We start from the raw sequence: 13,182 nt of genomic DNA on the forward strand, positions 1-13,182 counted from the left end.
GAAACTGAATGAAAAGGCCATTTTCCTAGTGTGTAAATCAGTTTAAAAGAGTTGACACAGCCCTCTCTTTAAAAACAGTTTTATTGGGGAAAAAGTAATATCCACATTTGTAGGACTTCGAACATATATTGGTTTCATTTTAGCATAGAAAACAGAGCGGCATATTTTTAAAAACACAAGCAGTGATCTACCAATTAATACCAGATGTAGGTCTGCCCCTGAAGTTTTCCAGTCATGAGACCAAACAAGTAATGCCATATACCCTGACTGTATCCCACTGAGTGAACTGACACAGGGACTGAGTTGAGTTTGATGACTTCAGCTTCTGGTTCACAGAAAACTGGCCATGCACACATGGCACCTGATCTACATGGCCACCAATCTCACCTGTGAGAATCACAACAGACAGCAGTGTATCTGGGCTAGAGCTAGCTCTGGTTAGGAAGCAGTTTTATCTACCTGTAGTATATGTATATATGTATAGACATTATAAATATAAACATCTGTACACATACGTAAATTATGAAAAACAGAAAAAATAGAATTTGAGCAATGACTAATTGGGTTTGTTTTTTTAACGTGTGGTCCACTGGCTTTGGGAAGTCAGTGAACCATTTCTAAAAGAGATATGAAAGGTGATTGTAAGGCCTTTAAATCCTAATCCTGTTGTCAGTAAAATTTAAATTAGCTACACAAGTGTGGTGGGTTGACCCTGGCTGGGGGCCAGGTGCCCACCAGAGCCGCTCTATCACTGCCCTCCTCAGTAAGGCAGGGAGGGGAGAAGGGAAGATGGAGAAAAAACAATCCCAAACTCGTGGGTCGAGATAAAGGCAGTTTAATGTAGCTAAAGCAAAAAGCCGCGCGCGGAAGCAAAGCAAAAAGCAAAGATTATTCTCTACTTCCCATCAGCAGGCGATGTCCAGCCACTTCCTGGGAAGTAGGGCTTCAGTAAGTGTGCCCCTTACTCCGGAAGACAAACATTGTAAAAAAAAAAAAACAACGAATGCCCCCGCCCTGTTCCTCCCCCTATTCTCAGTTTCTTACTGCTGAGCATGACGTCATATGGTATGGAATATCCCTTTGGTCAGTTTGGGTCAGCTGTCCTGGCTGTGTCCCCTCCCAAGATCTTGCCCACCCCCAGCCTGCTGCTGGGGAACAAGAAATGTTGGAAAGACAGCCTTGATGTGTGCTGGCACTGCTCAGTAGTAGCCAAAACACTGGTGTGTTATCAGCAGTTTGCTAGCTACCAATACACAGCACAGCACCATGAGGGCTGCTGTGGGGAGAATTAACTCCATCTCAGCCAGACCCAATACAACAAGAAAAGCTTTTAAAGCTGAAAACTTTAAAAGGCTTCCACATTCATTTGGAACTTCCACCTGCTGACATAATTGCTTGAGCTTGGCACTGGTTTTTAATCTTTGCAGCAACATGCCACATTTTAATAAAGACATAAAGGTCTGTGAATTAGGATCTTTGATCAAACTATAACAACTGAAAAGTCATTCTTGAATACCACAAATAACAGGTCTTTTTTTTAACAATAAACATGAAGGAGTCCTTACTGTATAAACCAACTTCTAACATGCTAACATTCTAGAGACTGAAATTTGCCAAAGATTACTTCATATATTTTATGATTAATAGACGCTTCCTACGTAGGCAAAGGTGACCTACACTTTTGCATCCACAAGAGTGGCTGTGGCACTATGTAGCATCAGCTTCCTAAGATTAAAAAAGCAGAAAAAAGTTACAGAGTAACCATACCCAAAATCCAATGGTATAGTCATTCTAAGGAATGTCCCTAGGATTTCATACATGTCTTCCTGTAATGCTCCATGGATCATAATTACTGGACACGTTGTGAAGAAACTATACAGTTTGACTGTCTGAGACATAAGCTACAGGCACCACAGGGTTGCTTCTGTCTGGTGTACATACAATACCCCTTTGTGCATAGCAGGGGTTGGGGTGAGCCGTGCTGTCGTGGTTTTGCCCCAGCCGGTGGCTCAGCCCCACGCAGCTGCTCACTCCCCTCCTGCCCCAGCGGGATGGGGCAGAGAATCAGAAGAGTGGAAATGGGAAAACTTGTGGGTTGAGGTAAAGACAGTTTAATAAGTAAAACAAAAGCCATGCATGCAAGCAAAGCAAGACAAGGAATTCATTCACCATTTCCCATGGGCTGGCAGGTGTTCAGCCATCTCCAGGAAAGCAGGGCTCCAGCACACCTAACGGTGACTTGGGAAGACAAACACCATCACTTCAAACGCCGCTCCCCTGTCCTTCGTCTTCCCCCAGCCCCTTATAAGCTGAGCATGACATCATATGGTATGGAGTATCCCTGTGGGCAGTTGGGGTCAGCTGTCCCAGCTGTGTCCCCTCCCATTTCCTTGTGCACCCCCAGCCTCCTCACTGGTGGGGTGGTGCGAGAGTGAGAAAAGACCTTGGCTCTGTGTAAGCACTCATTCCATACCACTTACGTCATGCCCAGGTACAATCCAATACATTCTCATTAGCCACCACCACCCTTCTCATGCTTTGATATAATATAATATGCTGATATCATTCCCTTAGGCTATGGACCACCCTTGTAAAATGTCCATAAAATGTCCACAAATGTCCATTGAGTTCACTCAACCCATGACCGTGGGCTACATCCACCATGGTGGTCACTCAGGCTAGGAGAGGTGGTTTGATGTGTGGAGTTATTGGGCACCAAAGCCAGCTCAGGTCAGGTCCACTGCTGCACTTGCACTGCTTCTCTAAGGCTTGTTCTCCATTGGTTCAGGTGGTTCCTGCTACAGTAACTCCCATAATATGCAACTCCAGTCCTGGGTTACAACAATTTAAAGGTATTTCCATTACAGTCTCCACCCCAGTCCCTTTGGGCCAGACCATCAGGTTTAACATTGCAATGAACTCCTCCCATTGCCCCTGCTCCGGCTTGGACTTATCCACAGACTGCAGTCCTTTAGGGGTGTACCTGCTCCAAGTGGAGCCTTATCTATGAGCCACAGTCTCTCCAGGGGTGTACCTGCTGTGGCATAGACTTACCCGCAGCCACAGTCGCTTTGAGGTGCACTTGTTCCCGTGTGGCCTTTCCCATAGGCCACAATGCCTTCAGAGACATACCTGCTCCAGCATGGCCTAGCCCACAGTCACTTCAGTCCCTTCAGAAATAAATCTGCCCTGTTGTGGGCTCATCCGTGGCCACATGCTTTGAGGTGCTCCAGCATGACCTCATGCACAGCCACTGATGCTTCACGGTGTACCTGCTGCAGCATGGACTTATCTACAGCCACAGATGCTTTGAGGCGTACCTTCTCCAGCGTGGACTTATCCTTGGCTCACAACGCCTCCAGAGGTATACCTGCTGTGGCACAGACATAACCATGGCCACAGATGCTTTGGGATGTCCTGCCCCACGTGGGCTCATCCCCAGGTCACAGCCCCTTCGACTCGAGTGCACACAGGGGTTCCAGCCTGTCCAGGACGGCAGCACAGAAACAGCAGCGATGCCCTGGCCATCTGCCAGCCCAGGCGCATCGCCACTGCTGTTATCAAAATGTTCTCAGGCACAGCAGAGTGAGATGATAAGCAGTGCAGCAAGCAGCAAAAGCAAAAAACAGTCACTAACAAGCACTGGACTGTAATATACATTAAGGCAAGCAAGCCCCACGGCAAGCACAGGAGCCTGCCAATTAATAGCTAAACAGCAATAACAGCTATAAATTCAATCTAGAACATTGCAATCACACCTGACGTCATCTGAAACCCTTTGTGCCCCATGTTGGACCCAAAAGAACTGTTGTGGTTTAATCCCAGCCAGCAGCTAAGCACCACGCAGACACTTGCTCACTCCACCCTGGTGGGATGGGGGAGAGAATCGGAAGAGTGGAAGTGAGAAAACTCATGGGTTGAGATAAAGACAGCTTAATGGGTAAGGCAAAAGCTGTGTGTGCAAGCAAAGCAAGACAAGGAATTCATTCCCCACTTCCCATGGGCAGGCAGGTGTTCAGCCATCCCCAGGAAAGCAGGGCTCCAGCGCACGTAACGGTGACTTGGGAAGACAAACACCATCACTCTGAATGTCCCTCTCCCCCGTTCTTCCTTTTCCCCCAGCCCCTTATAAGCTGAGCATGACATCATATGGCATGGAATATCCCTGTGGGCAGTTGGGGTAAGGTGTCCCCTCCCAACTCCTTGTGCACTCCCCAGCCTCCTCACTGGTGGGGTGGTGTGAGAAGAAGAAAAGGCCTTGGCTCTGTGTAAGCAACTGCTCAGTAACAAAAACATCTCTATATTATCAACATTATTTCCAGCACAAATCCAAAACACAGCCCCATAACTAGCTACTATGAAGAAAATTAACTCTATCGATCTCAGCTGAAACCAAGACACCAAGTGTGCTTTGCACCCCTATATCAAGGCTTGGGCCTGGGGAGCAGAAGGAGGAGGCTGGCAACCTCCTATCCTCGACGCAGCCATGGCCCAATGAACTTTGCCACACCAAGACTGAGGGTGAAAGGAGTTACACTGTTCTCATTCTTGGGATAGCAATATCAAATTTTGCCTATGGCACAAAGAGACCTTGAGTGGGATCTGAGAATCAGCAGTGTCAAAGCTGATCCAGGGAGGTGGTGGTAGGGCAAGGGTGGGGAATGGAGCAGGTCAGCGCTTCGCAGGTTGTCAAGGAGGCTTCCTGTAGCTGGAAAACAGATCAAAACAATTGAAAAACACACCCACTGAATGTATCTCACAGCCAGTTGATGCAGTACATCATGATAAGCCTCCTTTTTAACCCCCTTGTTAAATAATTATTTGTGCAATAGAAAGGCTAGTGCAAGTAATTTTGAATTGCTATGGTCAAGTGGGTCAATTCAGGCAACGCTGGCTTTAAATTGCAAATTTTGTAATAACATACCATGGAGGATCTGGAGAATTAATCTTTGTCCCTCAGCAAATCAAACAAGAAAAACCCAAAAATGAATTCTGCAAATTAGGAATAATAATGTATATGTCTTTTTCACAAAGCATTTTAAGCTATGCAGAGAAAATCACTAATTGGGAACTAGCTATTGTTACCACTGAGCCTCACATTTTAAATGAAAACTAGGGCAGAATGGCATGTGTTATTCGTTAAATTTCAGCATGAAAAAAACCTGCATTGTTAATTACCAAATGAAGAAAACATTAACCTTTACACCTTGGAGTTTATGCTGCTAACAACATCCTGAGGAGGTGGGTTAAAAAAAGTGATTTATATTCATAAGTTTATTCAGTGGAAGTTAGCTAAATTCTGTCTGCATACATATAAAATCTATGCAAAAGAACAGTGACAGTTTAAACTCAATATTACTTTAATACCAGACTCCAATTAAATAGACTCCAATTGAATTTCCACTGTGAAAGCTGTGCTACTACATTACAAGAGAAAATTAAAAAATCAATATTCCAGATAAGAAGTTCAAACTCAAAAAAGGAAATTTAAATACAATGAAAATGAGCCCAGATCTGTCTCAACAGCATCATGTTCCTGTGAAAAAAAGCAAGCATGATACTGAAATAACCTGGAGTATAGCCAGCAAGCCAAGTGAGGTAATAATTTAGGACTACTCAGCATTGGCAAGGCTACTGCTGGAATAAGACATCCTACCTGGGCACCCCAACTCAGAGAAGATGGGTGCCCAGTGGTGAGAGTCCAGGGGAATGCAGCAAGCACGCGTGAAGGACAGCGGAGGAATCTGATGGGGAGTGACTGAAAGGAACAGGTTGGTTTGGTCCCAAGTGAAGCTAATGAGCTGCTCTTTGTGGGGGTACAGCGGTCTTCAGTGTCATAAAAGAGGTCAGGGTAATACCTAGACATTTGGAAAAGACTTTCAAAGGTGGAAGGACAGGAACGTGCTTGAGTTGGATGCCAAGGGAAAGGCATGTTCATCTTATGAGATCTTTCAGAATAGGTTGGCAATTTTCTGTTATTGTTTGTACTACTGGTCACTCAAAGCTAGAGTATCCTATCATGAAATAATGATAGACTAGAATCAGGAATTTCTGCCTTTTTATGGCTTCCTAAAAACTTTCCTGGCAAACACAGAGTGGCCTCATACATATCTAAGACCATCGACACAAGACATGCATTCCCCACTCTCCTTTTACTCATCATGCAGACTAAGTCCAAGGGGGCTATGAGCTGCATGCTAAAGCACAAGACCCCTTCTTGTGGTCCCTCACATCCCTGTTTTCTGAAATTCGTTTGAGATCTGGTGAAGTTAAAGAAAGAAATACAGGAACTTACATGGGCTTTGCTGCTACAGCCATGAAAACATGGGTAACATCCTCTAGTTGAGAGAAATGAAAGACCAGGAGAAAAAAAAAGAAAGAAATGCAGAGAGAATATAGTGGGTAATTAAGGGGAAATAGGAAAGTCAGAATAAGTTGTGTCTGAGCTAGAGCTCAAGAGATGCAAAGTTTGCAAAGAAAACCTGAGTGCTATGCTCCAATTTGCAATAGATGTTTTCCTTCTCAGATGCAGACCTCTGAAATACCTTATTGAAAACAATAGCAAACTTGAATTCAGAGGACAGTCATTGATGATTTTTCCCCCACATTTTGTGAGTGGGAAGCTGCAGAAGAGGAGGTATGCTGGCAGCCCCACGAGGAAAAGCTGTAGCAGTAGATGAGACTCTTGGCCAGCTGCATGGGGAGCAGGGGCATGCCTTGATGCTTCAGCTGTGCCTGCTTAGCCCAGCTTGGGCCTCAAGACCTTGGCTTAGACAGTCCATGGACATGTCAGGCAACATTCACACAACAGCCACCACAGTCGGACCCTGTCTTTAGTCCCAGGCTAAGGGGGGGAACATGGTAAAACAGAGCACACATACTGTAGTTTGTATCCTCCTGAAGAAAGAGTCCAATATTTGGATACTCAAATACTGCCTACCCATGCTGCAGAATAAAGAAGAAAATACATCCTGCATTTGTAGTTTAACTGCTATGTAAACATAACCTAAAATCCTCAGGTAACCTGCTAGCATACTTACAATCCCTGCACCTGTTGATCTGAACTGTTTTGCAAGTGCATACAGAGCTCTGAGCTACCATCAGTCTGTCAGGGTACAGCCAGAGCTCAAAGTGCTGTGTAGGCTGGTGCAAATTATCCCAGGAAGCAGTGTATCTGCAAAATCAGTGCCACTTAAAATACCAAAATATCAGAAGTATGCTCATGGTCTTTGTGTGTTCCTTCCTACCTTGCTCTTTCTGGTATTTCTTGGGTGTGTTGGCATCACCGGCTTGATCCCATTTGTCAGTTTGTAACACAAATTACCTTTTAGGGAAGCTTAACTCTATTCCTGCTCTGAAGGCTCCAATTTGGTGTTTAAAGTTGTGGGTTTAAAGACTTCACCTTGTATGTCACTTGGTGCGTGCTGCTTTTCAAAGCTCTCAGTTTCTTGTGACTCATCTAATATTTTCCAGCTGCTGATTCCAGAGGAAGAGATGTGACCCAACAGCTGATGTTTTATACGAAGAAAGAGTATCCTGTTTGCACAGCACTGTTTCAAACTTGTATTGCACGTGTCCAAAGTTAAAGCCATGAATCTGTCCAGGCAGATAATTATATTATTGGGAAATTCACTTTATGTAATTTAGAACAGACCCTGAAAGTTTCAAGGAGCCATAGTAGTACTTTCTTTTGAGACACATCCACAAGATGAAAGTGCTGAGCAGGTTTCTCATGCATTTTTCTTGTATTCTCAGGTGGTTTTTGCAGTCTCAAGTCTTCAGTTAATGTCAACAGATTCCCATTAACAAATACAAAAATCCATAAAGCTCTTTGTGTCATGATTTCTCCTTTCAGCATCTTGTCCTCCCAAAAGTTGCATTTCTTAGCTAGAAGTTTGAGTATGTTTTAAGATCCTGTTAAAAATCTCTGTACCCAGCCACTCAAGAATTTCCATTGACCATCTAACTTTCCACAGCAAAACTACTGGACAGCAAGTCCTAGAGGCTGCTCAGTTTAGGACTGGGCTGCCACAGGTTTATGGCTATATCTAGATTTACTTTCCCACCAGTTATGCAACCAGTTGCATCACTGACTGCACTGACAGCTGCATGACTGTTGCTGGAGTTAAGTGCGTTAGCAGGCTGCCAAAGCAGCCTTGTCTCTGGAGTATTCATTTCCCTGTGAGTCATTTTGGCCTGGTCACTTTTTCCTCACTACCATTTGTTCGGAGGTGAGTTTCTGCCCATGAGTCACTAGTGTGATTGTAGAGCCCCGTCTGGTGAAGTCCCCCGGGGAGGCTCAGGAGCCATAATGTTTCCAGCACAAACTTCAGTCAGCCACTCAAAACCACCTGTAGCCTCTCAGAAATTCACAATCCATTTGCTTTCTTTCCAAACCCAGCAAATTCTCAGTAGCCCACCTGAGCTGGCAGTGCTGTTCACAGGAAGGTTGTGTGAGGACAGGGCTGTATGGGGCAAAAACACCCTCAAAAAAAAAAAAAAAGGAAGGGGAGGGTGAGGGTATTAAAAGGATGCCTGAATATTGCGTTTGTAAATAAGCAGCAGTAAGTTATCAGTAAGTTAACTGTAGCAGCAGAAGACATTTATGTCAGATTCTGGAAAGCTATCCATGGCAGGAAATGGTTATGTAAAGTCCAAAACTGCTACTATTTAAAAAGTGCATTTTGATCAACAAAGTGAGAAAAGATGTACTTCATGCTTTTCACTCTGAAATAGAGCAATTTGAGCAATATAAGAAAGTTCTCAGAAGGGAGCCCCAAGCTTGCAGACTTGAATTTTGCTATAACTGGCAAAGCTCACAGCATTGCCAGATCACACATGAGAGCATAGCAAAAACAGGGCACTCCTCCCTGAGTTTCATCTGCTGTTTGTCATTTTAGTAAAGGATCTGAACATCTAAAGTTAGAAGGGAGGAGCTGGGCACTGGCAGAGGGCTGCACAGCTGTGCCCCCATCTCACACCTTGCCAAAGCCCAATGCTACAGCTCTCCATTTCTCCAGTTTCCTCTGCCCAAAGGGTCACAGAAAAGCATGTTTTAGAAACAGGAGCCTATGTCTATCAGCTGTGTGAGTCAAATAACCCACTCACACTCCCCAAGTGTATTTGATAATCCAGATAATATAGCACACAATGTCCTGAGGCTGGGCAGAAGCTTTCTAAAGGGAAATGAGAGAAGCAGGGTCACTCTGAAAGCAAGATGGGCAAAGATCTGAAGGTAGGGAATGACTCCCCGTGGTAGAAAAAAGGAACCTTAATCAAATCACACAGAATGGGTTCCTTTTCTATGATTAATGTTATCTATCCTAATTTCCAAGAAATTAGTGGATTCAGAATCCAAGAACACTCTGTGCCTAAATTACATGCCAAAACACCGTGGATGTTGAAACAGTAAGCCATCCATCTGATCTCACACAACTGTAAACCCTGAGCTATTCCGATGGAGTTACTATGCTGGATAAACAAGATCAAAATCAGGTTCACAGTTTCACAGGGCTGTCCCAAATCTTTTGATGCACTTGTGAAGCAGACATTTTGGTTAAGTGATTGAAACCATGTAGTTCATCTCTCGTAGCCTGGACACTGTCACTGACTATTCCACGCAGCAGAGGAGAAGGCGACCTTCCCTTGGGCGGGCTCTCCCTGCTCACACCACTGCCCTTCTCCCTCCTTTGGGCTGCTGAATGGAAAATCTCAAGTTTTCCCTCCTTTCTGGGGTGCTTGGCTGCTACTGAACAGACATTAAAGCTTGTCATGCATTTTAAAGAGGCCACCACTCTAATTGTTAATGGGTTTCCTTTATTATCGAGGTGAGTGTGCTGTGGCATTGCCTCGTCAGAGACTGCATCACTCTGCTGTAGAGGAACAACACGAACCACAGCTCATCTTCTGCTGGGACAGTCTGAGACCAGTTCCTACTTGTAGAATCATAGAATCACAGAATGGTTTGGGTTGGAAGGGACCTCAAAGATCATCTAGTTCCACCCCCCCTGCTGTGGGCAGGGACACCCTCCACTAGACCAGGTCGCCCAAAGCCCCATCCAACCTGGTCTTGAACACTTCCAGGGATGGGGCATCCACAACCTCTCTGGGCAACCTGTGCCAGTGCCTCACCACCCTCACAGGAAAGAATTTCTTTCTAACATCTAATCTAAATCGACCCTCCTTCAGCTTAAACCCATTACCCCTCATCCTATCGCTACATGCCCTTGTAAACAGTCCCTCTCCAGCTTTTCCTCTCCATTAATTATGACTTTGAAGGACTTCGGCAGACCCACCTCTTACAGCATCTGTAACTGTTATTAGACATACCTCCTGCTGTCCCTGGGCTCGGTGCAGCAGCAGTCACCGTGCATCCTCCTGGCTCTTCTGTAGCAAGCAGCACAGGTGTGCAGGTGCTGGGAAATAGGCTCTTCTCATGCGGCCATAAACTTTCTCCCTCAGGGATTTTAACTCTGGTTTTACAACTGCTTGCTTTTATTAGAGTCAACAATTTTTGTGAATGCTCAGAAAGTGCTGGTCAGATATCAAGCTGTGATGTGTAGCTTATTCACTATTAGAATTTCTCTCTACTTCTTCGTATGAGTCCTGGGAAACACTACAGTAAATCAAGAAAACAACGTGCCACCAGACATACATGACTGTTCAGATTGGCAACATGAGGTGCATATTCTTGCAAATGCCATGGTCCAAGATAGTGACATACGTAATTTTGTTTCATTTAAAAAAAAAAAAAAAAAAGATGGTTTTAGCAACTGGTAGAAGATAAGGGAGTTTTGTGTGCATTGGATAGTTACTCTGACTCCTTCCTCTTTTTTTTTTTTTTGGCTTTCTCTTCAGTTGCATCCACGTATAATTCTGGAAACATGAATGAAGTCAGAAAATCCATTTGTGACACAGGCTTGGTGTAGAAATGGTGTACTTTGGGGTATACAAGTTGAAACCTGCCAGATGAAAAATGAATAGTGCAGTCCCAATCAGCCACAAATACACACCTCCAAACCATTGTAGGTAAGAAGCTGATTGCTTCCCAGAACCACTTCACCAATCACCCCTCTCTCAGGTGCAAACAAAAGGCACCTGTTGTGGCCTTGAGTTGCTTTGACACTGACATACTGAGGGTACAGCATGCTAGTTTGTGCCTCTAAGATCCCAAATTATCAAAAAGGATCTGTTCCCTAGCACAGGAATTGCTTATGGTGCAGAGGGAATCAGGAGCTGTCTAGTGCCATTCACTTTTCAGGCCACTTCCAAAGGAACAGCTGTCATTCCTGTCCTGTCCCTTTGCCCCCTACCTGTATTGTAAAAGCAAGCTGCTGGCTCAGAAATAGGCACCATGAGACCCTTAATCCGCTTTCCTCTTCCACACTGAACTTGCATAATCTGTGAGAGAGCCAGGCCAAATCTGGTTATTTATAATCCAGCAAAAACTCTGGCCTGTTGTCTGCATTGCCCCACAGGGGGTTTCCCAAAGTGCAAGAGAGTATGATATTCGCATCCTACTTCTGGTAGTTTGTTTTAAGAATATTAGTGCTAAAAATTTTCTACTTAAAAGACCAGTGGTCTTTTAATAGACTGGTCTATTTAAAACAGTGACATGGTCTATTTTAAATGCATATTTTGCCTCAGATGTACCTACCATCCTGAGTATAGATAGGTATGTTAGTTGTAGTGTCAAAAATGATTGAATGCTATTATTATTTGAGTTAGAGTATTGAAACTATTTGTTCTGAAATGAATGTCTGTGCCTACCCCAAATAGTTTTTTATTGCTGTGAAGCCTCTGGGGAAATGTTTTTGTTGGTTTTGCATTATATTCCTAATCTAATTAATTTCTTAGTGTTTTCTGGGGTTTAAGGCTTTAAGGTCAACCAGAAAATGGTATGTTATTCACTGAAAGGAAAAAAAAAACCCAAACAATAAGAAAACAGGTAAATATTCTACCATCATTGAAAATCCAGTGACTTAAAGGCATCAAGAGAGTTTACGGTTATCGGAATGGTCTGGTCATGGGGTGTGCAGGAGCAGGTTCAGTGCTTCATGCGTGATTCCAAAAGACACGAGGAAGCCCAGCTTTCTGAAGTGGGTTCACATATACCAGTCTAAAATAAAAATGTTGCATGATTTTCAGAAGTAGGAACAAACTTTACTTGCCGCTGGATATAACATTACTGCACTATTGGCAAACAAGATGTCTGTTTTTGTCATGATACATCACTTCAATTGCTGTTTCTGAGATTGGTGTTTACAAATACAATAGGTGGGAGTGTAAGATAAAGGGGTATTGACTTTGCAGCAGGACCCAGGCAGGAATTACTACAAGAGAAGAGAGCTGTGACCCCCCTTATGCCTTTCTTGTGGCCCAGCAGAACAAAGATCCATTCCTGACACCAATCCCAGGTTGTCTTTGCCTCTCAAACACATTAGAGCAGTGCAAAGCTCAGTAAAGCAGTTGGGGAAAGATGAGTTTTCAAGGAACCTGTGTTATGACTTCTTCCCTGGGCTATAATCCCTAAATCAGTCCCAAATTATTCCCTGTCCAAAAATTGCCTGACAACTGATTAACTGTGGTTTAGACTTGTTTTACTAGGGCATAATGAAGACAGGCTGAGAGAGTTGGGGTTGTTCAGCCTGGAGAAGAGAAGGCTCCAGGGAGATCTAATTGCGGCTTACCAGTACCTGAAGGGGCCTGCAGGAAAGATGGTGAGGGACTGTTTATCAGGGAGTGTAGTGACAGGACAAGGGGTAATGGGTTTAAGCTGAAGGAGGGTCGATTTAGATTAGATGTGAAAAAGAAATTCTTTCCTGTGAGAGTGGTGAGGCACTGGCACAGGTTGCCCAGAGAGGCTGTGGATGCCCCATCCCTGGAAGTGTTCAAGGCCAGGTTGGATGGGGCTTTGGGCAACCTGGTCTGGTGGAGGGTGTCCCTGCCCATGGCAGGGGGATTGGAACTAGGTGATCTTTGAAGTCCCTTCCAACCCAAACCATTCCATGATTCTATGATTCTACAAGTAGGAACTAGTCTCAGACTGTCCCAGCAGATGAGCTGTGGTTGTGTTGTTCCAACCCAAACCATTCTATGATTCTATGATTCCTGATACACCAGCAGAAAAAGTTGCTTTTGAAAATTCAGCTTTAATTTTTCTGCACCTTACAGATGTAAGTG

This window comes from Balearica regulorum, chromosome Z (assembly GCF_011004875.1).
Source record: "Balearica regulorum gibbericeps isolate bBalReg1 chromosome Z, bBalReg1.pri, whole genome shotgun sequence".
Lineage (NCBI taxonomy): Eukaryota > Metazoa > Chordata > Aves > Gruiformes > Gruidae > Balearica > Balearica regulorum.